Raw genomic sequence first — 24520 nt, 5'->3', positions numbered from 1 at the left:
TTTTGGACAGAAAATTTCTGATTTTTGCAATGTTACGTAGATGGAAAAAAGCTGTCCTTGAAACAGTCTTGATATGTTCTTCAAAAGAGAGATCAGGGTCCAGAGTAACGCCGAGGTCCTTCACAGTTTTATTTGAGACGACTGTACAACCATCCAGATTAATTGTCAGATTCAACAGAAGATCTCTTTGTTTCTTGGGACCTAGAACAAGCATCTCTGTTTTGTCCGAGTTTAAAAGTAGAAAGTTTGCAGCCATCCACTTCTTTATGTCTGAAACACAGGCTTCTAGCGAGGGCAATTTTGGGGCTTCACCATGTTTCATTGAAATGTACAGCTGCTCTTCCTCATGGGAATCTGTCCATGGGAGTAAGGTGGGGGTTCGTTCTCCCTCTTCCTCATGGGAATCTGTCCATGGGAGTAAGGTGGGGGTTCGTTCTCCCTCTTCCTCATGGGAATCTGTCCATGGGAGTAAGGTGGGGGTTCGTTCTCCCTTTTCCTCATGGGAATCTGTCCATGGGAGTAAGGTGGGGGTTCGTTCTCCCTCTTCCTTTTCGGAATCTGTCCATGGGAGTAAGGTGGGGGTTCGTTCTCCCTTTTCCTCATGGGAATCTGTCCATGGGAGTAAGGTGGGGGTTCGTTCTCCCTTTTCCTCATGGGAATCTGTCCATGGGAGTAAGGTGGGGGAATCTGTCCATGGGAGTAAGGTGGGGGAATCTGTCCATGGGAGTAAGGTGGGGGAATCTGTCCATGGGAGTAAGGTGGGGGAATCTGTCCATGGGAGTAAGGTGGGGGAATCTGTCCATGGGAGTGAGGTGGGGGAATCTGTCCATGGGAGTAAGGTGGGGGAATCTGTCCATGGGAGTGAGGTGGGGGAATCTGTCCATAGGAGTGAGGTGGGGGAATCTGTCCATGGGAGTGAGGTGGGGGAATCTGTCCATGGGAGTGAGGTGGGGGAATCTGTCCATGGGAGTGAGGTGGGGGAATCTGTCCATGGGAGTGAGGTGGGGGAATCTGTCCATGGGAGTGAGGTGGGGGAATCTGTCCATGGGAGTGAGGTGGGGGAATCTGTCCATGGGAGTGAGGTGGGGGAATCTGTCCATGGGAGTGAGGTGGGGGAATCTGTCCATGGGAGTGAGGTGGGGGAATCTGTCCATGGGAGTGAGGTGGGGGAATCTGTCCATGGGAGTGAGGTGGGGGAATCTGTCCATGGGAGTGAGGTGGGGGAATCTGTCCATGGGAGTGAGGTGGGGGAATCTGTCCATGGGAGTGAGGTGGGGGTTCGTTCTCTTGCCGTTTTCATGCTTCGTAATAGGCCCATTCCTTCTTCTTTAAACATTTTTAATATTTCATTTTCTCTTTCCCGTTTGTCCTTTCTTTTCTGTCTTTTGTCGTTTGGTTTATAGTTCTTTATTAAAATCTCCATTTCCTCACACACAGAGACATCCAATGTCCCCACTGCAGGCCACTTAGTGTTAAATTTTCTGGTGCGTTTTTTTCCCATTTTTCAGACGTTTTCTTTATTTCATCTTTACTTAAGGGGTGTCTGGCCCCCAAGGTTTCTACTGGCGTCCTATTCATTTTGAGGGTTATCTATACCTCAGCTTTACTTTATTCAATCCTTTTTTTTTTCCTTATAATGTCTATTATTTTCTTTTTATATTTATTGCTTCTTATTGCTTCGTTCCTATTTTATTCTGTCTATTTTATTATTCTATTTTATTATTCTGTCTGTTTATTTTATTCTGTCTATCTTAGTCCTGGTTCCTATTTTTCAGGGTTTTTCCAGCTCCTCTCTGTCTCTCCTAGTTATCGTAATCTGATCCTTTTTCCCCTAGGCTGCGGCCCCCTAGGGAACCAGCAGCTCTATGGTATTTTATTCTTTACTAGTGTTTCTACTGCGCTATGCTATAACTTTATATCGCGGTTGGGTGTTTTATCTTAGAATAAAATAACTTGGCTTTATTTAACTACTCTCTGTAGTTTATATTTTATTCTTTACTAGTGTTTCTACTGCGCTATGCTATAACTTTATATCGCGGTTGGGTGTTTTATCTTAGAATAAAATAACTTGGCTTTATTTAACTACTCTCTGTAGTTTATATTTTATTCTTTACTAGTGTTTCTACTGCGCTATGCTATAACTTTATATCGCGGTTGGGTGTTTTATCTTAGCTAGAATAAAATACCTTTATTTAAATCTGTAGTTTATATTTTATTCGTATGTTTTTCCTGCCTACACACTATGTGTATGCGTTTACTGCTTTTTATTGTATCCTATGTATTTCCCAGGTTTATCAGTTCAACATACTTTATTATATCAATGTTCTATTTTTACATATAGCTTTCCTTATCCGTTATCTATTGGTTTTGTCGCCTTTTCCCCAACGAGAGTTTAACCCCACTCTCCCTCCTATATCATATATCAAGCGGCTGACAAATTGGCCCATAACTTCACCTAGCAACAACATAGACCTGCTGTAGGACCCATAACTTCACCTAACAACAACAACATAGACCTAGAACTATAAATCATTTAATATTTCAGGTGAAACATGGAAACTAAAATGTCTTTGTCATGACAATTCATAACCTGATCACCAGATAATTTTGTGAATAATCCCACTAGGCTACTCTGTAATGTGTTGTCATTCTAAATGTCCTGAATAAAGGAAAATAGCTCTGTGTGTTGTACAATAGCCTATCCACCAAGGAACAGTTCTCTACACATTATGAGCTAAGTATCTCCGTTTCCAAACGGACTAACGAGACCCTACTGTAAATCAAGTAAACAATAACACATTATAAACATCAATTTGTTAGGGATGTTGGATCCAACATGGAGCACGGCATAACTGTCTTTACCAGGGTAATGAATGAAGAAGCACTTTGGTTAATTTTTTTATTTCACCTTTATTTAACCAGGTAGGCTAGTTGAGAACAAGTTCTCATTTACAACTGCGACCTGGCCAAGATAAAGCAAGGCAGTGCGACAAAAACACAACAACACGTGGGATAAACAAAAGTAGTCAATAACAATAGAAAAATCTAAATACAGTGTGTGCAAATGGAGTAAGGAGGTAAGGCAATAAATAGGCCATAGTAGTGAAGTAATTACAATTTACAAATTAACACTGGAGTGATAGATGTGCAGATGATGATGTGTAAGAAGAAATACTGGTGTGCAAAAGGGAGAAAAAAATATAAATAAAAACAATATGGGGATATGGTAGGTAGTTGGATGGGCTATTTACAGATGGGCTATGTACAGCTGCAGTGATCGGTAAGCTGCTCAGATAGCTGATGTTTAAAGTTAGTGAGGGAAATATAAGTCTCCAGCTTCAGCAATTTTTGCAATTCGTTCCAGTCACTGGCAGCAGAGAACTGGAAGGAAAGGCGGCCAAAGGAGGTGTTGGCTTTGGGGATGACCAGTGAGATATACCTGCTGGAGCGCGTGCTATGGGTGGGGGTTGCTATGGTGACCAGTGAGCTGAGATAAGGTGGAGCTTTTACTAGCAAAGACCTATAGATGACCTGGAGCAAATGGGTCTGGCGACGAATATGTAGCGAGGGTCAGCCGACGAGAGCATACAGGTCGCAGTGGTGGGTGGTATATGGGGTTTTGGTGACAAAACGGATGGCACTGTGATAGACTGTATCCAGTTTTCTGAGTAGTGTTGGAAGCTATTTTGTAAATGACATCGCCGAAGTCGAGGATCGGTAGGATAGTCAGTTTTAGGAGGGTATGTTTGGCGGTGTGAGTGAAGGAGGCTTTGTTCCTCTGAGGAGATGGGAGAACCTTGCAGAAGGACAACCATCTCTGCAGCACTCCACCAATCAGACCTTTATGGTAGAGTGGGCCAGACAGAAGCCACTCCTCAGTAAAAAAACTGTGTTCTGCCCCTCCCAAAAGATAGAATTTGTAGATAATTGGCCCTCTTTCTGGGACTCACCCACAAACAGGACCAAGCCTGGCCTGTTGAGGAGTGACGGTCTCCATCCTAGGTGGAGGCGTGCTCTCATCTTATCTACGAACATAGACAGGGCTCTAACTCCTCTAGCTCCATAATGAAATAGGGTGCAGGCCAGGCAGCAGGCTGTTAGCCAGCCTGCTAGTTTAGTGGAGTCTGCCACTAGCACAGTCAGTGTAGTCAGCTCAGCTTTCCCCATTGAGACCGTGTCTGTGCCTCGATCTAGGTTGGGTAAAACTAAACATGGCGGTGTTCGCCTTAGCAATCTCACTGGAATAAAGACCTCCTCCATTCCTGCCATTATTGAAAGAGATTGTGATACCTCACATCTCAAAATTGGGTTACTTAATGTTAGATCCCTCACTTCCAAGGCAGTTATAGTCAATGAACTAATCACTGATCATAACCTTGATGTGATTGGCCTGACTGAAACATGGCTTAAGCCTGATGAATTTACTGTGTTAAATGAGGCCTCACCTCCTGGTTACACCAGTGACCATACCCCCCGTGCATCCGGCAAAGGCGGAGGTGTTGCTAACATAAACAATGACGTTTTCGTCTTTTGAGCTTCTAGTCATGAAATCTATGCAGCCTACTCAATCACTTTTTACAGCTACTGTTTACAGGCCTCCTGGGCCATATGCAGTGTTCCTCACTGAGTTCCCTGAATTCCTATCGGATCTTGTAGTCATAGCAGATAATATTCAAATTTTTGGTGACTTTAACATTCACATGGAAAAGTCCACAGACCCACTCCAAAAGGCTTTCGGAGCCATCATCGACTCAGTGGGTTTTGTCCAACATGTCTCTGGACCTACTCACTGCCACAGTCATACTCTGGACCTAGTTTTGTCCCATGGAATAAATGTTGTGGATCTTAATGTTTTTCCTCATAATCCTGGATTATCGGACCACCATTTTATTGCGTTTGCAATTGCAACAAATAATCTGCTCAGACCCCAACCAAGGAGCATTAAAAGTCGTGCTATAAATTCTCAGACAACCCAAAGATTCCTTGATGCCCTTCCAGACTCCCTCTGCCTACCCAAGGACGTCAGAGGACAAAAATCAGTTAACCACCTAACCGAGGAACTCAATTTAACCTTGCGCAATACCCTAGATACAGTTGCACCCCTAAAATCATCTGTCATAAGAAACTAGCTCCCTGATATACAGAAAATACACGAGCTCTGAAGCAAGCTTCCAGAAAATTGGAACGGAAATGGCGCCACACCAAACTGGAAGTCTTCCGACTAGCTTGGAAAGACAGTACCGTGCAGTATCGAAGAGCCCTCACTGCTGCTCGATCATCCTATTTTTCCAACTTAATTGAGGAAAATAAGAACAATCCGAAATTTCTTTTTGATACTGTCGCAAAGCTAACTAAAAAGCAGCATTCGCAAATGGAGGATGGCTTTCACTTCAGCAGTAATAAATTTATGAACTTCTTTGAGGAAAAGATCATGATCATTAGAAAGCAAATTACGGACTCCTCTTTAAATCTGCTTATTCCTCCAAAGCTCAGTTGTCCTTTGTCTGCACAACTCTGTCAGGACCTAGGATCAAGGGAGACACTAAAGTGTTTTAGTACTATATCTCTTGACACAATGATGAAAATAATCATGGCCTCTAAACCCTCAAGCTGCATACTGGACCCTATTCCAACTAAACTACTGAAAGAGCTGCTTCCTGTGCTTGGCCCTCCTATGTTGAACATAATAAACGGCTCTCTATCCACCGGATGTGTACCAAGCTCACTAAAAGCGGCAGTAATAAAGCCTCTCTTGAAAAAGCTGAATCTTGACCCAGAAATTATAAAAAACTAAATCGGCCTATATCGAATCTTCCATTCCTCTCAAAAATGTTAGAAAAAGCTGTTGCGCAGCAACTCACTGCCTTCCTGAAGACAAACAATGTATACGAAACGCTTCAGTCTGGTTTTAGACCCCATCATAGCACTGAGACTGCACTTGTGAAGGTGGTAAATGACCTTTTAATGACGTCAGACCGAGGCTCTGCATCTGTCCTCGTGCTCCTAGATCTTAGTGCTGCTTTTGATACCATCGATCACCACATTCTTTTGGAGAGATTGGAAACCCAAATTGGTCTACATGGACAAGTTCTGGCCTGGTTTAGATCTTACCTGTCGGAAAGATATCAGTTTGTCTCTGTGAATGGTTTGTCCTCTGACAAATCAATTGTAAATTTCGGTGTTCCTCAAGGTTCCGTTTTAGGACCACTATTGTTTTCACTATATATTTTACCTCTTGGGGATGTCATTCGAAAACATAATGTTAAATTTCACTGCTATGCGGACGACACACAGCTGTACATTTCAATGAAACATGGTGAAGCCCCAAAATTGTCCTCGCTGGAAGCCTGCGTTTCAGACATAAAGAAGTGGATGGCTGCAAACTTTCTACTTTTAAACTCGGACAAAACAGAGATGCTTGTTCTAGGTCCCAAGAAACAAAGAGATCTTCTGTTGAATCTGACAATTAATCTTGATGGTTGTACAGTTGTCTCAAATAAAACTGTGAAGGACCTCGGCGTTACTCTGGACCCTGATCTCTCTTTTGACGAACATATCAAGACTGTTTCAAGGACAGCTTCTTTCCATTTATGTAACATTGCAAAAATCAGAAATGTTCTGTCCAAAAATGATGCAGAAAAATTAATCCATGCTTTTGTTACTTCTAGGTTGGACTACTGCAATGCTCTACTTTCCGGCTACCCGGATAAAGCACTAAATAAACTTCAGTTAGTGCTGAATACGGCTGCTAGAATCCTGACTAAACCCAACATTTTTATCATATTACTCCAGTGCTAGCCTCCCTACACTGGCTTCCTGTTAAGGCAAGTGCTGATTTCAATGTTTTACTGCTAACCTACAAAGCATTACATGGCTTGCTCCTACCTATCTTTCCGATTTGGTCCTTCCCTACATACCTACACGTACGCTATGGTCACAAGACGCAGGCCTCCTAATTGTCCCTAGAATTTCTAAGCAAACAGCTGGAAGCAGGGCTTTCTCCTATAGAGCTCAATTTTTATGGAATGGTCTGCCTACCCATGTGAGAGATGCAGACTCGGTCTCAACCTTTAAGTCTTTACTGAAGACTCATCTCTTCAGTAGGTCCTATGATTGAGTGTAGTCTGGCCCAGGAGTGTGAAGGTGAACGGAAAGGCTCTGGAGCAACGAACCGCCCTTGCTGTCTCTGCCTGGCCGGTTCCCCTCTCTCCACTGGGATTCTCTGCCTCTATCCCTATTACAGGGGCTGAGTCACTGGCTTACTGGTTTTCTTCCATGCAGTCCCTAGGAGGGGTGCGTCACTTGAGTGGGTTGAGTCACTGACGTGGTCTTCCTGTCTGGGTTGGCGCCCCCCCCTTGGGTTGTGCCGTGGAGGAGATCTTTGTGGGCTATACTTGGCCTTGTCTCAGGATGGTAAGTTGGTGGGTGAAGATATCCCTCTAGTGGTGTGGGGGCTGTGCTTTGGCAAAGTGGGTGGGGTTATATACTGCCTGTTTGGCCCTGTCCGGGGGTATCATCGGATGGGGCCACAGTGTCTCCTGACCCCTCCTGTCTCAGCCTCCAGTATTTGTGCTGCAGTAGTTTATGTGTCGAGGGGCTAGGGTCAGTCTGTTATATCTGGAGTATTTCTTCTGTCTTATCTGGTGTCCTGTGTGAATTTAAGTATGCTCTCTCTAATTCTCTCTTTCTCTCTCGGAGGACCTGAGCCCTAGGACCATGCCTCAGGACTACCTGGCATGATGACTCCTTGCTGTCCCCAGTCCACCTGGCCGTGCTGCTGCTCCAGTTTCAACTGTTCTGCCTGCGGCTATGGAACTCTGACCTGTTCACCGGACGTGCTACCTGTCCCAGACCTGCTGATTTCAACTCTCTAGAGATAGCAGAAGCGGTAGAGATACTCTGAATGATCGGCTATGAAAAGCCAACTGACATTTACTCCTGAGGTGCTGACTTGTTGCACCCTCGACAACTACTATGATTATTATTATTTGACCCTGCTGGTCATTTATGAACATTTGAACATCTTGGCCATGTTCTGTTATAATCTCCACCCGGCACAGCCAGCAGAGGACTGACCACCCCTCATAGCCTGGTTCCTCTCTAGGTTTCTTCCTAGGTTCTGGCCTTTCTACGGAGTTTTTCCTAGCCACTGTGCTTCTACACCTGCATTGCTTGCTGTTTGGGGTTTTAGGCTGGGATTCTGTACAGCACTTTGAGATATCAGCTGATGTAAGAAGGGCTATATAAATAGATTTGATTTGATAAATTGGTTGAGAACTTGTTGGAGGCTATTTTGTTGCAATACCCATCTATGTTTAAAACCTGTTTTCTCTACAGGATGTTTCTGATCTGCCAATGGCCTGGGGGAATGAGAATGGCCAAGACCATTGTGTAAAAGGGGAGGAGTTGTGGTTTGTATGACTAACAATGTAGGCAGAGGAAGGTTGAGACCGGATTGTCATAGGTAACAGTAATGCCTCTGGCTCGGATGTACATGCATGGACGTGTGCATCGTACCCCCTGGTTTAGCACCTCATGAAATACTCACAGGAAGACCCATGGGAATCCTAAACACCCCGTTCCCACAGAACAGGTTGACACTGACGGGTTGCGAGGATCAAATGGTAAGCTACTGTGCTGCACTCAACAATGTTCTGAAATCTATTTTCCCCAGGATAAAAGTGGCTTTGCCTGAACCAAAAGGAGGACAGCTCCACAAATTGCAGCCAGGAGATTGAGTGATCAACAAAGACCTCCGCAGAAAGACTTGGCACCAACAGCGCTGGACTGGTCCATTCCAGGTGCTCCTGACGGTTGCAGAGCGGTCGACGTGGGTTCACGCAAGCCACTGCAGGAAAGTGCCCCACAACCCAGACGAAGATGTACCAGCCGATGAATCGTCATATGTGACCCCAGTGGCCATAGAAAGACCAGGACCGGACTCTACGCATCATTTCTTTTGCTTTCGTGGTCAGTCTTTTCATTGTTAGCTGTTGTCTGGGCCCTTGGAGAAGTGACAACAATACAACTGAAGTATACAACACCAGCATAGTCCCACGGTGGGACTTAAATAACAGCCGCTCCAGCTCAAGCCAATGGCTCAGGACGGGAGTCCAGCTAATAATAGCTGCCCCGTTCTTTAAGAAGACGGAGATTGATGCATCGGCGTGATGATTGTCCTCTTTGTACAGATGAAGAGTGTACTTCTGTATAACTGTTTCATTGTTTAAGAAGATGGAGATGGATGCATCGGCGTCATGATTGTCCTCTTTGTACAGATGAAGAGTGTACTTCTGTAGAACTGTTTTCATTGTTTAATGATTCCCTGTTTTGCACCATGTGAAGGTAAAACACTCAGTGGCTCAACAGAAGCCATTTACACAGATAATGTACAAGTGTAAGAAAAATCCCCCCCAATGCTTTAAGTTTTGCTTAGATTATGGCATAATTGACTTATATTATGAATTATTACTCACATGCTTACTTGTAATTTTGTATTAGGTTGAGATTAGTATCAAAACTGTGGAATATAGTGGTAAAATTACAAACTCTATTATGCACATCATTTATATAAACCTTAAATCTAAACATTTCCACTGTCTGTTTCTCTCATGTAAGAAGAAGACAGTGTTTTCCCTCTCTTGTTTCTCAGTAACTTAGTCACGTGGCCAAAGACAAAAGGGCCGTCTGAGAGTGACCAGTTTTTTTGTCCATCCTGTTCTTTCCCTACCTTTCAAGGGTACAGCTGTGTGGAGATATGAAGAGAACAGAGGCTAGCTTGAGCAGCAGCGACAATTCTATCAGCAGAAAGAAGTAAGAAAACTGGCATTATCACTTGTTTGTACGCTCTGCCCCCACCATGATCTCACACACCTGCTAAACTCCCACATAGAGAAAAGAGGTTGTATTTTCCTATAAAGGCTGAGACCCAACTCTTGTTTGTTGGGCTTTTGACTGTTGCACCTGTTGTGCGATTATTAACCAGCTCCCTTTTATGCAAATCTTATTTTTTTTTAAATAGTTGTTTGGAGGAATCTACTGTCTCTCTCTTGCTTTCTGGTTAGAATTTCCACGACAACTTCCTGTGAAACAACGGAGAAAGAAAAGGAGAGATTAGTCTATATGGCTCCATCTCAAATGATACCCTTTGAGACCCCATAGGTCACTACTATTTACCAGAGCCACATAGTACTATGTGTTTACTATATAGGGAATGCAGACCGGAAGCAGTGGTGCTCTCTTGTGGATGACTTATGTGGCTCTGTAAGTCATTTAGGAAATAGAATTTTAACTAAATATACATTTGAGATGAAGCCATATACAATGCAGGGATTTTTCTGCCACAGAACCCTTGGGACCCAAATTATTTTTGGGACGCTTAAGTCCAAACTGTAATTTTATTTATAATAAAGTATGTAAAAAAGACAATGGACCTACAAGCATGTATGTTTTAATAATATAATATTTGTGAAATACCAAAAAGAATGAATTTAACAGTATTGATATTGTTTTTAAGTTTGAGCAAAATAACACAGCACTTGCCATGGCAAAATGCATAGAATTGCAGGAAATTAACTTTAAAACTGCAAAAATGCATGTCTTAAAAATGGCGATAAAAAAAAAACACAAAGATGGCAGCCTTTATAAATTCAGCTGTGCCGACTGCGCCAATTGCCGCGCCCTGCCACGCCCCCTGTCACACCCACCACCCTAAGCCCCGTTTTAATCCAGAAAAAAACCCTGCAATGTTCAATCACAGTGAAGTTTCTGCACTTCTTGTGAGGTCACAGCCAAGTTTTTTGCACTTCCTGCGAGGTCACAGAGGCAGATGAGCACTTCCTGTGAGGTTACAGTGCTTTCAGTGAGAGCCCTCAGTCATTAGAGGTTCTGAATTGAATTGTAAACAGGGTACACAGTGAGGACTGCGACGGCCCCCTACCAAGTCCAGCAAACAATAAATAAAACGTGCCTTTGTGCCCCACGGGTGAGTAGGGTGGGGGGATGTGACGGTGTTTGGACGATGAGGAAATATACCATCCCCTAACACTGGAATTACACACACATCAACAGACAGCAACGTTTCTCTCCACACGCTTCCCTCTTGCTCACCTGGGATCTGTCCTGCTCTACCCACAAACCACAAGTAATCCAGCGTCATGTACAAAGAAAAGATTACTAGATGAAAAAATACATTAGATGATTAGTTGGAGGTTCTCTTCCTCCTCCTCCTCCTCCTCTTGGTTCTCCATGCAGCCTCCACAGGCAGGCAGCGCCCTCCAGTGGGTCTGCCAGGCCCTACCACGACACGCAGCAGTGACCCCAGTTCATAAGGGAGCCAGTGGGTCTGCCAGGCACTACCACGACACGCAGCGGTGACCCCAGTTCATAAGGGAGCCAGTGGGTCTGCCAGGCCCTACCACGACACGCAGCGGTGACCCCAGTTCATAAGGGAGCCAGTGGGTCTGCCAGGCCCTACAACGACACGCAGCGTTGACCCCAGTTCATAAGGGAGCCAGTGGGTCTGCCAGGCCCTACCACGACACGCAGCGGTGACCCCAGTTCATAAGGGAGCCAGTGGGGCACTGGAAGTGCTCAGCAAAGTCTGGCGAGTTGGAGAGGGTGCCGATGAGGCTGTATTTTGGGGGAGGTAGTGGGGTCACGAGTCCCTCCGGGGTTCGCACGGCACACCAGAACTGAGAGAAGAAGAAACGGTCCACCGATAAATAAGACAGGCAGTAGCTAGATCATTCACATCCCTGTCTTCTTGACTGTATTATACTAATTCTGTTTCTACTTAGTGTACAAAAAATTAACAATACCTTCCTAATATTGAGTTACCCCCGCCCCTCCTTTTGCACTCAGAACAGTCTCAATTCGTTGGGTCATGGACACTACAAGGTGTGGAAAGCGTTCCATAGGGATGCTGCGCCCATGTTGACTCCAATGCTTCCCCACAGTTGTGGCAGGTTGACTGGATGTCCTTTGGGTGGTGGACCAGTCTTGATACACACTGGAAACTGTTGAGTGTGAAAAAACCCAGCAGCGTTGCAGTTCTTCACGCAAACCAGTGCGCCTGGCACCTATTACCATACCCCCCGTTCAAACACCCCTTCAAATTTGTGGATTCAGCAATTTCAGACACCTGTTGCTGACAGGTCTATAAAATTGAGCACACAGCAGGGCAATCTCCATAGACAAACATAGGCAGTAGAAAGGCCTTACTGAAGAGCTCAGTGATTTTCAACGTGGCACTGTCATAGGATGCCACATTTCCAACAAGTCATTTCACGAAATTTCTGCCCTGCTAGAGGTACACCCCCCCCCCCCCCCCCCCCCCCCCCCCACCGATCAACTGTAAGTGCTGTTATTGTGAAGTGGAAACGTCTAGGAGCAACAACGGCAGAGATCGATGTGGAAGAAGTTGACTGGTCTGCACAGAGCCCTGACCTCAACCCCATCGAACACCTTCGGGATGAATCTGAAAGCCGACTGCGAGCCAGGACCTAATCGCCCCCAACATCAGTGACCCGACCTCACTAATGCTCTTGTGGCTGAATGGAACCAAGTCCCCCCGTAGCAATGTACCAACATCTAGCAGCAAAGTGGGGGACCAACTCCATGTCAATGCCCATGATTTTGGAATGAGATGTTCGATGAGCACGTGTCCACATACTTTTGTAGTGTATTTCGATCTTGCCCATTCACACTCTGAATGACACACACACACACAATCCATGTCTCAATTGTCTCAAGCATTTTGTTTTACCTGTCTCCTCCCCTTCTTCATCTACACTGATTGAAGTGGATTTATTAACAAGTGACATCAATAAGGGATCGAAGCTTTCACCTGGTCAGTCTGTCATGGAAAGAGGTGTTCATAATGTTTTGTCCACTCAGTGTATGACAGGATTGGATGTTTATATATATATTTTTTAAATGATTTTAGTCATTTAGCAGACGCTCTTATTCAGAGTGACTTACAGGAGAAATTACGGTTAAGTGCCTTGCTTAAGGGCACACCGGCATGGTTTTTCACCTAGTCGGCTCGGGGATTCGAACCGCTCTTAACCGCTAGGCTACCTGCCACCCTATGCATGCAATGTCAATGTTGTTTGACTTGTTTGTGTATCAGCACATTGACCTAGTCTCACTGCAACACTGCGTCCATGTTGCATGACACAGGCGTTTTCAAAGAACCTTTAGTCAAGGTCAGCTTCGCGCCCACTCAGTCTGTCTTATCAGACTTCCTGGTCTAACTGATTAACTTAATACTCAAACCTTATTGGCCGTTGAAAAGATTCAGTGGAACTCCCAGGGAGGGTTGGGGCACGTCTTTCAAACTTCCAAAATTATTTATTTTATTTGACTTTTTATTTTATTAGAACATTCTAAAGTACAACAGTAAGGCTACAATTTATACCATGACATTACAGTGATAGTTCAGCGATTTGAAATATTTTAGATATTTGTTTCCTTACCTTGAAAGCAGTCTATGGATAAGGACGCGGAATGACTGCAATCCACACTCAGAGTGACTGCAAGATCCACCCCCACACAGGAACATTTACCCTGCACCCCACCTCATACACAGGAACATTTACCCTGCACCCCACCTCCCACACAGGAACATTTACCATGCACCCCACCTCCCACACAGGAACATTTACCCTGCACCCCACCTCCCCCACAGGAACATTTACCCTGCATCCCACCTCCCCCACAGGAACATTTACCCTGCACCCCACCTCCCCCACAGGAACATTTACCCTGCACCCCACCTCCCCCACAGGAACATTTACCCTGCACCCCACCTCCCCCACAGGAACATTTACCCTGCACCCCACCTCCCCCACAGGAACATTTACCCTGCACCCCACCTCCCCCACACAGGAACATTTACCCTGCACCCACCTCCCACACAGGAACATTTACCCTGCACCCCACCACCCCCACACAGGAACATTTACCCTGCACCCCACCTCCCACACAGGAACATTTACCCTGCACCCCACCTCCCCCACACAGGAACATTTACCCTGCACCCTACCTCCCACACAGGAACATTTACCCTGCACCCCACCTCCCACACAGGAACATTTACCCTGCACCCCACCTCATACACAGGAACATTTACCCTGCACCCCACCTCCCCCACACAGGAACATTTACCCTGCACCCCACCTCCCCCACACAGGAACATTTACCCTGCACCCCACCTCCCACACAGGAACATTTACCCTGCACCCCACCTCCCCCACCTCCCCCACAGGAACATTTACCCTGCACCCCACCTCCCCCACAGGAACATTTACCCTGCACCCCACCTCCCCCACAGGAACATATACCCTGCACCCCACCTCCCCCACAGGAACATTTACCCTGCACCCCACCTCCCCCACAGGAACATTTACCCTGCACCCCACCTCATACACAGGAACATTTACCCTGCACCCCACCTCCCACACAGGAACATTTACCCTGTACCCCACCTCCCACACAGGAACATTTACCCTGCACCCCACCTCCCACACAGGAACATTTACCCTGCACCCCATCTCCCACACAGGAACATTTACCCTGTACCCCACCTCCCACACAGGAACATTTACCCTGTACCCCACCTCCCACACAGGAACATTTAACCTGCACCCCACCTCCCCCACAGGAACATTTACCCTGCACCCCACCTCCCACACAGGAACATTTACCCTGCACCCCACCTCCCCCACAGGAACATTTACCCTGCACCCCACCTCCCACACACAGGAACATTTACCCTGCACCCCACCTCCCCCACAGGAACCTTTACCCTGCACCCCACCTCCCACACACAGGAACATTTACCCTGCACCCCATCTCCCACATAGGAACATTTACCCTGCATCCCACCTCATACACAGGAACATTTACCCTGCACCCCACCTCCCACACAGGAACATTTACCCTGTACCCCACCTCCCACACAGGAACATTTACCCTGCACCCAACCTCCCACACACAGGAACATTTACCCTGCACCCCACCCCCCAATGGACATTACAGACTGTTACCCTGCCCCCACCACCCAATGGACATTACAGACTGTTACCCTGCCCCCACCACCCAATGGACATTACAGACTGTTACCCTGCCCCCACCACCCAATGGACATTACAGACTGTTACCCTGTTACCCTGCCCCCACCCCCCAATGGACATTACAGACTATTACCCTGCCCCCACCACCCAATGGACATTACAGACTATTACCCTGCCCCCACCACCCAATGGACATTATAGACTGTTACCCTGCCCCCACCACCCAATGGACATTACAGACTGTTACCCTGCACCCCACCTCCCACACAGGAACATTTACCCTGCACCCCACTTCCCACACAGGAACATTTACCCTGCACCCCACCTCCCCCACACAGGAACATTTACCCTGCACCCCACCTCCCACACAGGAACATTTACCCTGCACCCCACCACCCCCACACAGGAACATTTACCCTGCACCCCACCTCCCACACAGGAACATTTACCCTGCACCCCACCTCCCCCACACAGAAACATTTACCCTGCACCCCACCTCCCACACAGGAACATTTACCCTGCACCCCACCTCCCACACAGGAAAATTTACCCTGCACCCCACCTCATACACAGGAACATTTACCCTGCACCCCACCTCCCCCACACAGGAACATTTACCCTGCACCCCACCTCCCCCACACAGGAACATTTACCCTGCACCCCACCTCCCACACAGGAACATTTACCCTGCACCCCACCTCCCCCACAGGAACATTTACCCTGCACCCCACCTCCCCCACAGGAACATTTACCCTGCACCCCACCTCCCCCACAGGAACATTTATCCTGCACCCCACCTCCCCCACAGGAACATTTACCCTGCACCCCACCTCCCCCACAGGAACATTTACCCTGCACCCCACCTCATACACAGGAACATTTACCCTGCACCCCACCTCCCACACAGGAACATTTACCCTGTACCCCACCTCCCACACAGGAACATTTACCCTGCACCCCACCTCCCACACAGGAACATTTACCCTGCACCCCATCTCCCACACAGGAACATTTACCCTGTACCCCACCTCCCACACAGGAACATTTACCCTGTACCCCACCTCCCACACAGGAACATTTAACCTGCACCCCACCTCCCCCACAGGAACATTTACCCTGCACCCCACCTCCCACACAGGAACATTTACCCTGCACCCCACCTCCCCCACAGGAACATTTACCCTGCACCCCACCTCCCACACACAGGAACATTTACCCTGCACCCCATCTCCCACATAGGAACATTTACCCTGCATCCCACCTCATACACAGGAACATTTACCCTGCACCCCACCTCCCACACAGGAACATTTACCCTGTACCCCACCTCCCACACAGGAACATTTACCCTGCACCCAACCTCCCACACACAGGAACATTTACCCTGCACCCCACCCCCCAATGGACATTACAGACTGTTACCCTGCCCCCACCACCCAATGGACATTACAGACTGTTACCCTGCCCCCACCACCCAATGGACATTACAGACTGTTACCCTGCCCCCACCACCCAATGGACATTACAGACTGTTACCCTGTTACCCTGCCCCCACCCCCCAATGGACATTACAGACTATTACCCTGCCCCCACCACCCAATGGACATTACAGACTATTACCCTGCCCCCACCACCCAATGGACATTATAGACTGTTACCCTGCCCCCACCACCCAATGGACATTACAGACTGTTACCCTGCACCCCACCTCCCACACAGGAACATTTACCCTGCACCCCACCTCCCCCACAGGAACATTTACCCTGCACCCCACCTCCCCCACACAGGAACATTTACCCTGCACCCCACCTCCCACACAGGAACATTTACCCTGCACCCCACCACCCCCACACAGGAACATTTACCCTGCACCCCACCTCCCACACAGGAACATTTACCCTGCACCCCACCTCCCCCACACAGGAACATTTACCCTGCACCCCACCTCCCACACAGGAACATTTACCCTGCACCCCACCTCCCACACAGGAACATTTACCCTGCACCCCACCTCATACACAGGAACATTTACCCTGCACCCCACCTCCCCCACACAGGAACATTTACCCTGCACCCCACCTCCCCCACACAGGAACATTTACCCTGCACCCCACCTCCCACACAGGAACATTTACCCTGCACCCCACCTCCCCCACCTCCCCCACAGGAACATTTACCCTGCACCCCACCTCCCCCACAGGAACATTTACCCTGCACCCCACCTCCCCCACAGGAACATTTACCCTGCACCCCACCTCCCCCACAGGAACATTTACCCTGCACCCCACCTCCCCCACAGGAACATTTACACTGCACCCCACCTCATACACAGGAACATTTACCCTGCACCCCACCTCCCACACAGGAACATTTACCCTGTACCCCACCTCCCACACAGGAACATTTACCCTGCACCCCACCTCCCACACAGGAACATTTACCCTGCACCCCATCTCCCACACAGGAACATTTACCCTGTACCCCACCTCCCACACAGGAACATTTACCCTGTACCCCACCTCCCACACAGGAACATTTAACCTGCACCCCACCTCCCCCACAGGAACATTTACCCTGCACCCCACCTCCCACACAGGAACATTTACCCTGCACCCCACCTCCCCCACAGGAACATTTACCCTGCACCCCACCTCCCACACACAGGAACATTTACCCTGCACCCCACCTCCCCCACAGGAACCTTTACCCTGCACCCCACCTCCCACACAGGAACATTTACCCTGTACCCCACCTCCCACACAGGAACATTTACCCTGCACCCCACCTCCCCCACAGGAACATTTACCCTGCACCCCACCTCCCACACAGGAACATTTACCCTGTACCCCACCTCCCACACAGGAACATTTACCCTGCACCCAACCTCCCACACACAGGAACATTTACCCTGCACCCCACCCCCCAATGGACATTACAGACTGTTACCCTGCCCCCACCACCCAATGGACATTACAGACTGTTACCCTGCCCCCACCACCCAATGGACATTACAGACTGTTACCCTGCCCCCACCACCCAATGGACATTACAGACTGTTACCCTGTTACCCTGCCCCCACCCCCCAATGGACATTACAGACTATTACCCTGCCCCCACCACCCAATGGACATTACAGACTATTACCCTGCCCCCACCACCCAATGGACATTATAGACTGTTACCCTGCCCCCACCACCCAATGGACATTACAGACTGTTACCCTGCACCCCACCTCCCACACAGGAACATTTACCCTGCACCCCACTTCCCACACAGGAACATTTACCCTGCACCCCACCTCCCCCACACAGGAACATTTACCCTGCACCCCACCTCCCACACACAGGAACATTTACCCTGCACCCCACCCCCCAATGGACATTACAGACTGTTACCCTGCCCCCACCACCCAATGGACATTACAGACTGTTACCCTGCCCCCACCACCCAATGGACATTACAGACTGTTACCCTGTTACCCTGCCCCCACCACCCAATGGACATTACAGACTATTACCCTGCCTCCACCACCCAATGGACATTACAGACTGTTACCCTGCCCCCACCACCCAATGGACATTACAGACTGATACCCTGTTACCCTGCCCCCACCACCCAATGGACATTACAGACTATTACCCTGCCCCCACCACCCAATGGACATTACAGACTGTTACCCTGTTACCCTGCCCCCACCACCCAATGGACATTACAGACTGTTACCCTGTTACCCTGCCCCCACCACCCAATGGACATTACAGACTGTTACCCTGTTACCCTGCCCCCACCACCCAATGGACATTACAGACTATTACCCTGTTACCCTGCCTCCACCACCCAATGGACATTACAGACTGTTACCCTGCCCCTACCACCCAATGGACATTATAGACTGTTACCCTGCCCCCACCACCCAATGGACATTACAGACTGTTACCCTGCCCCCACCACCCAATGGACATTACAGACTGTTACCCTGCCCCCACCACCCAATGGACATTACAGACTGTTACCCTGCCCCCACCACCCAACGGACATTACAGACTGATACCCTGTTACCCTGCCCCCACCACCCAATGGACATTACAGACTATTACCCTGCCCCCACCACCCAATGGACATTATAGACTGTTACCCTGCCCCCACCACCCAATGGACATTACAGACTGTTACCCTGCACCCCACCTCCCCCACACAGGAACATTTACCCTGCACCCCACCTCCCACACAGGAACATTTACCCTGCACCCCACCTCCCACACATAGGAACATTTACCATGCACCCCACCTCCCCCACAGGAACATTTACCCTGCACCCCACCCCCCAATGGACATTACAGACTGTTACCCTGCCCCCACCACCCAATGGACATTACAGACTGTTACCCTGCCCCCACCACCCAATGGACATTACAGACTGTTACCCTGTTACCCTGCCCCCACCACCCAATGGACATTACAGACTGATACCCTGTTACCCTGCCCCCACCACCCAATGGACATTACAGACTATTACCCTGCCCCCACCACCCAATGGACATTACAGACTGTTACCCTGCCCCCACCACCCAATGGACATTACAGACTGTTACCCTGCCCCCACCACCCAATGGACATTACAGACTGTTACCCTGCCCCCACCACCCAATGGACATTACAGACTGTTACCCTGCCCCCACCACCCAATGGACATTACAGACTGATACCCTGTTACCCTGCCCCCACCACCCAATGGACATTACAGACTGTTACCCTGTTACCCTGCCCCCACCACCCAATGGACATTACAGACTGTTACCCTGCCCCTACCACCCAATGGACATTACAGACTGTTACCCTGCCCCCACCACCCAATGGACATTACAGACTGTTACCCTGCCCCTACCACCCAATGGACATTATAGACTGTTACCCTGTTACCCTGCCCCCACCACCCAATGGACATTACAGACTATTACCCTGCCCCCACCACCCAATGGACATTACAGACTGTTACCCTGCCCCCACCACCCAATGGACATTATAGACTGTTACCCTGTTACCCTGCCCCCACCACCCAATGGACATTACAGACTGTTACCCTGTTACCCTGCCCCCACCACCCAATGGACATTACAGACTGTTACCCTGTTACCCTGCCCCCACCACCCAATGGACATTACAGACTGTTACCCTGCCCCTACCACCCAATGGACATTACAGACTGTTACCCTGCCCCCACCACCCAACGGTAATGTATATTGCTACAGTTGTAAATGTGCATATATTATTATTATTACTATTATTGTTATTGTTGTGTCTCATTCACTTCTCTATTTATTTATTACATATTTACCTGCACTGTTGATCCCGGTGTATCAGATTTTCACCCTGTAATTACATCTCTATCACAAGTGACTAATAAACTCATCTAATCTAAACCTTTCACAACTGTCTGACTAAGAACATCTGTATGAAAACCAAATTAAAGATTTAAAAAACAACTGATGATGCTATATGAAAATAAATTGGTGGAGGAGATAAATCATAAACCTAAATTGAGAAACTTTTGTTTGATTAAGAACAAATGAATGTTTGAGAGAAAGTTGATGTCCACCCTAAAGCCGGAGATCACTATGTACACAGGTAAGAACAGGGATATTGACCCTCCATGTGTCAACAGGCCGGTATTAGAGATCACTATGTACACAGGTAAGAACAGGGATATTGACCCTCCATGTGTCAACAGGCCGGTATTAGAATAGTAGAGGAGAGACTTTGTAACTACTGTGACCTGGAAGAGGTAGAGAATGAAATTCACTCAATACTTTATTGGCCTTTAAAAGACGATATACAGGGCCTGGGAGAACCCTGGTATTATTCTATATACAGGTGTTTCTATTCCAGAAAGCCCACTAGGTGGTAGGGCCTGGGAGAACCCTGGTATTATTCTATATACAGGTGTTTCTATTCCAGAAAGCCCACTAGGTGGTAGGGCCTAGGAGAACCCTGGTATTATTCTATATACAGGTGTTTCTATTCCAGAAAGCCACTAGGTGGTAGGGCCTGGGAGAACCCTGGTATTATTCTATATACAGGTGTTTCTATTCCAGAAAGCCACTAGGTGGTAGGGCCTAGGAGAACCCTGGAATTATTCTATATACAGGTGTTTCTATTCCAGAAAGCCACTAGGTGGTAGGGTCTAGGAGAACCCTGGTATTATTCTATATACAGGTGTTTCTATTCCAGAAAGCCACTAGGTGGTAGGGCCTGGGAGAACCCTGGTATTATTCTATATACAGGTGTTTCTATTCCAGAAAGCCACTAGGTGGTAGGGCCTAGGAGAACCCTGGAATTATTCTATATACAGGTGTTTCTATTCCAGAAAGCCACTAGGTGGTAGGGTCTAGGAGAACCCTGGTATTATTCTATATACAGGTGTTTCTATTCCAGAAAGCCCACTAGGTGGTAGGGCCTGGGAGAACCCTGGTATTATTCTATATACAGGTGTTTCTATTCCAGAAAGCCCACTAGGTGGTAGGACCTGGGAGAACCCTGGTATTATTCTATATACAGGTGTTTCTATTCCAGAAAGCCACTAGGTGGTAGGGCCTGGGAGAACCCTGGTATTATTCTATATACAGGTGTTTCTATTCCAGAAAGCCACTAGGTGGTAGGGCCTGGGAGAACCCTGGTATTATTCTATATACAGGTGTTTCTATTCCAGAAAGCCACTAGGTGGTAGGGCCTAGGAGAACCCTGGAATTATTCTATATACAGGTGTTTCTATTCCAGAAAGCCACTAGGTGGTAGGGCCTAGGAGAACCCTGGTATTATTCTATATACAGGTGTTTCTATTCCAGAAAGCCACTAGGTGGTAGGGCCTAGGAGAACCCTGGTATTATTCTATATACAGATGTTTCTATTCCAGAAAGCCACTAGGTGGTAGGGCCTGGGAGAACCCTGGTATTATTCTATATACTGGTGATTCTATTCCAGAAAGCCACTAGGTGGTAGGGCCTAGGAGAACCCTGGTATTATTCTATATACAGGTGTTTCTATTCCAGAAAGCCCACTAGGTGGTAGGGCCTAGGAGAACCCTGGTATTATTCTATATACAGATGTTTCTATTCCAGAAAGCCACTAGGTGGTAGGGCCTGGGAGAACCCTGGTATTATTCTATATACAGGTGTTTCTATTCCAGAAAGCCCACTAGGTGGTAGGACCTGGGAGAACCCTGGTATTATTCTATATACAGGTGTTTCTATTCCAGAAAGCCACTAGGTGGTAGGGCCTGGGAGAACCCTGGTATTATTCTATATACAGGTGTTTCTATTCCAAAAAGCCACTAGGTGGTAGGGCCTAGGAGAACCCTGGAATTATTCTATATACAGGTGTTTCTATTCCAGAAAGCCACTAGGTGGTAGGGTCTAGTTGAACCCTGGTATTATTCTATATACAGGTGTTTCTATTCCAGAAAGCCACTAGGTGGTAGGGCCTGGGAGAACCCTGGTATTATTCTATATACAGGTGTTTCTATTCCAGAAAGCCACTAGGTGGTAGGGCCTAGGAGAACCCTGGAATTATTCTATATACAGGTGTTTCTATTCCAGAAAGCCACTAGGTGGTAGGGTCTAGGAGAACCCTGGTATTATTCTATATACAGGTGTTTCTATTCCAGAAAGCCCACTAGGTGGTAGGGCCTGGGAGAACCCTGGTATTATTCTATATACAGGTGTTTCTATTCCAGAAAGCCCACTAGGTGGTAGGACCTGGGAGAACCCTGGTATTATTCTATATACAGGTGTTTCTATTCCAGAAAGCCACTAGGTGGTAGGGCCTGGGAGAACCCTGGTATTATTCTATATACAGGTGTTTCTATTCCAGAAAGCCACTAGGTGGTAGGGCCTGGGAGAACCCTGGTATTATTCTATATACAGGTGTTTCTATTCCAGAAAGCCACTAGGTGGTAGGGCCTAGGAGAACCCTGGAATTATTCTATATACAGGTGTTTCTATTCCAGAAAGCCACTAGGTGGTAGGGCCTAGGAGAACCCTGGTATTATTCTATATACAGGTGTTTCTATTCCAGAAAGCCACTAGGTGGTAGGGCCTAGGAGAACCCTGGTATTATTCTATATACAGATGTTTCTATTCCAGAAAGCCACTAGGTGGTAGGGCCTGGGAGAACCCTGGTATTATTCTATATACAGGTGTTTCTATTCCAGAAAGCCCACTAGGTGGTAGGACCTGGGAGAACCCTGGTATTATTCTATATACAGGTGTTTCTATTCCAGAAAGCCCACTAGGTGGTAGGGCCTGGGAGAACCCTGGTATTATTCTATATACAGGTGTTTCTATTCCAGAAAGCCACTAGGTGGTAGGGCCTGGGAGAACCCTGGTATTATTCTATATACTGGTGATTCTATTCCAGAAAGCCACTAGGTGGTAGGGCCTAGGAGAACCCTGGTATTATTCTATATACAGGTGTTTCTATTCCAGAAAGCCCACTAGGTGGTAGGGCCTAGGAGAACCCTGGTATTATTCTATATACAGGTGTTTCTATTCCAGAAAGCCACTAGGTGGTAGGGTCTGGGAGAACCCTGGTATTATTCTATATAGAGGTGTTTCTATTCCAGAAAGCCACTAGGTGGTAGGGTCTGGGAGAACCCTGGTATTATTCTATATACAGGTGTTTCTATTCCAGAAAGCCACTAGGTGGTAGGGCCTAGGAGAACCCTGGAATTATTCTATATACAGGTGTTTCTATTCCAGAAAGCCACTAGGTGGTAGGGCCTAGGAGAACCCTGGAATTATTCTATATACAGGTGTTTCTATTCCAGAAAGCCACTAGGTGGTAGGGCCTAGGAGAACCCTGGAATTATTCTATATACAGGTGTTTCTATTCCAGAAAGCCACTAGGTGGTAGGGCCTAGGAGAACCCTGGAATTATTCTATATACAGGTGTTTCTATTCCAGAAAGCCACTAGGTGGTAGGGCCTGGGAGAACCCTGGAATTATTCTATATACAGGTGTTTCTATTCCAGAAAGCCACTAGGTGGTAGGGCCTAGGAGAACCCTGGTATTATTCTATATACAGGTGTTTCTATTCCAGAAAGCCACTAGGTGGTAGGGTCTGGGAGAACCCTGGTATTATTCTATATAGAGGTGTTTCTATTCCAGAAAGCCACTAGGTGGTAGGGTCTGGGAGAACCCTGGTATTATTCTATATACAGGTGTTTCTATTCCAGAAAGCCACTAGGTGGTAGGGCCTAGGAGAACCCTGGTATTATTGTATTTACAGGTGATTCTATTCTAGAACCCTGGTATTATTTGGCTGTTCTAGGAGAAAAACCTGAAAGGTTTTTTTGTTTATTCAATATTCAAGTTTGCCAATTTGTTTGATAAAGCCTGGAAAAAGAGAAAAAGGACAACCTATAATTAAATGCCATATTCAGTTGTAGG

The sequence above is a fragment of the Salmo salar genome, unplaced genomic scaffold (assembly GCF_965601325.2).
Source record: "Salmo salar unplaced genomic scaffold, fSalSal1 ptg000335l, whole genome shotgun sequence".
Taxonomy (NCBI): domain Eukaryota; kingdom Metazoa; phylum Chordata; class Actinopteri; order Salmoniformes; family Salmonidae; genus Salmo; species Salmo salar.
This window is presented reverse-complemented; position numbering follows the sequence as displayed.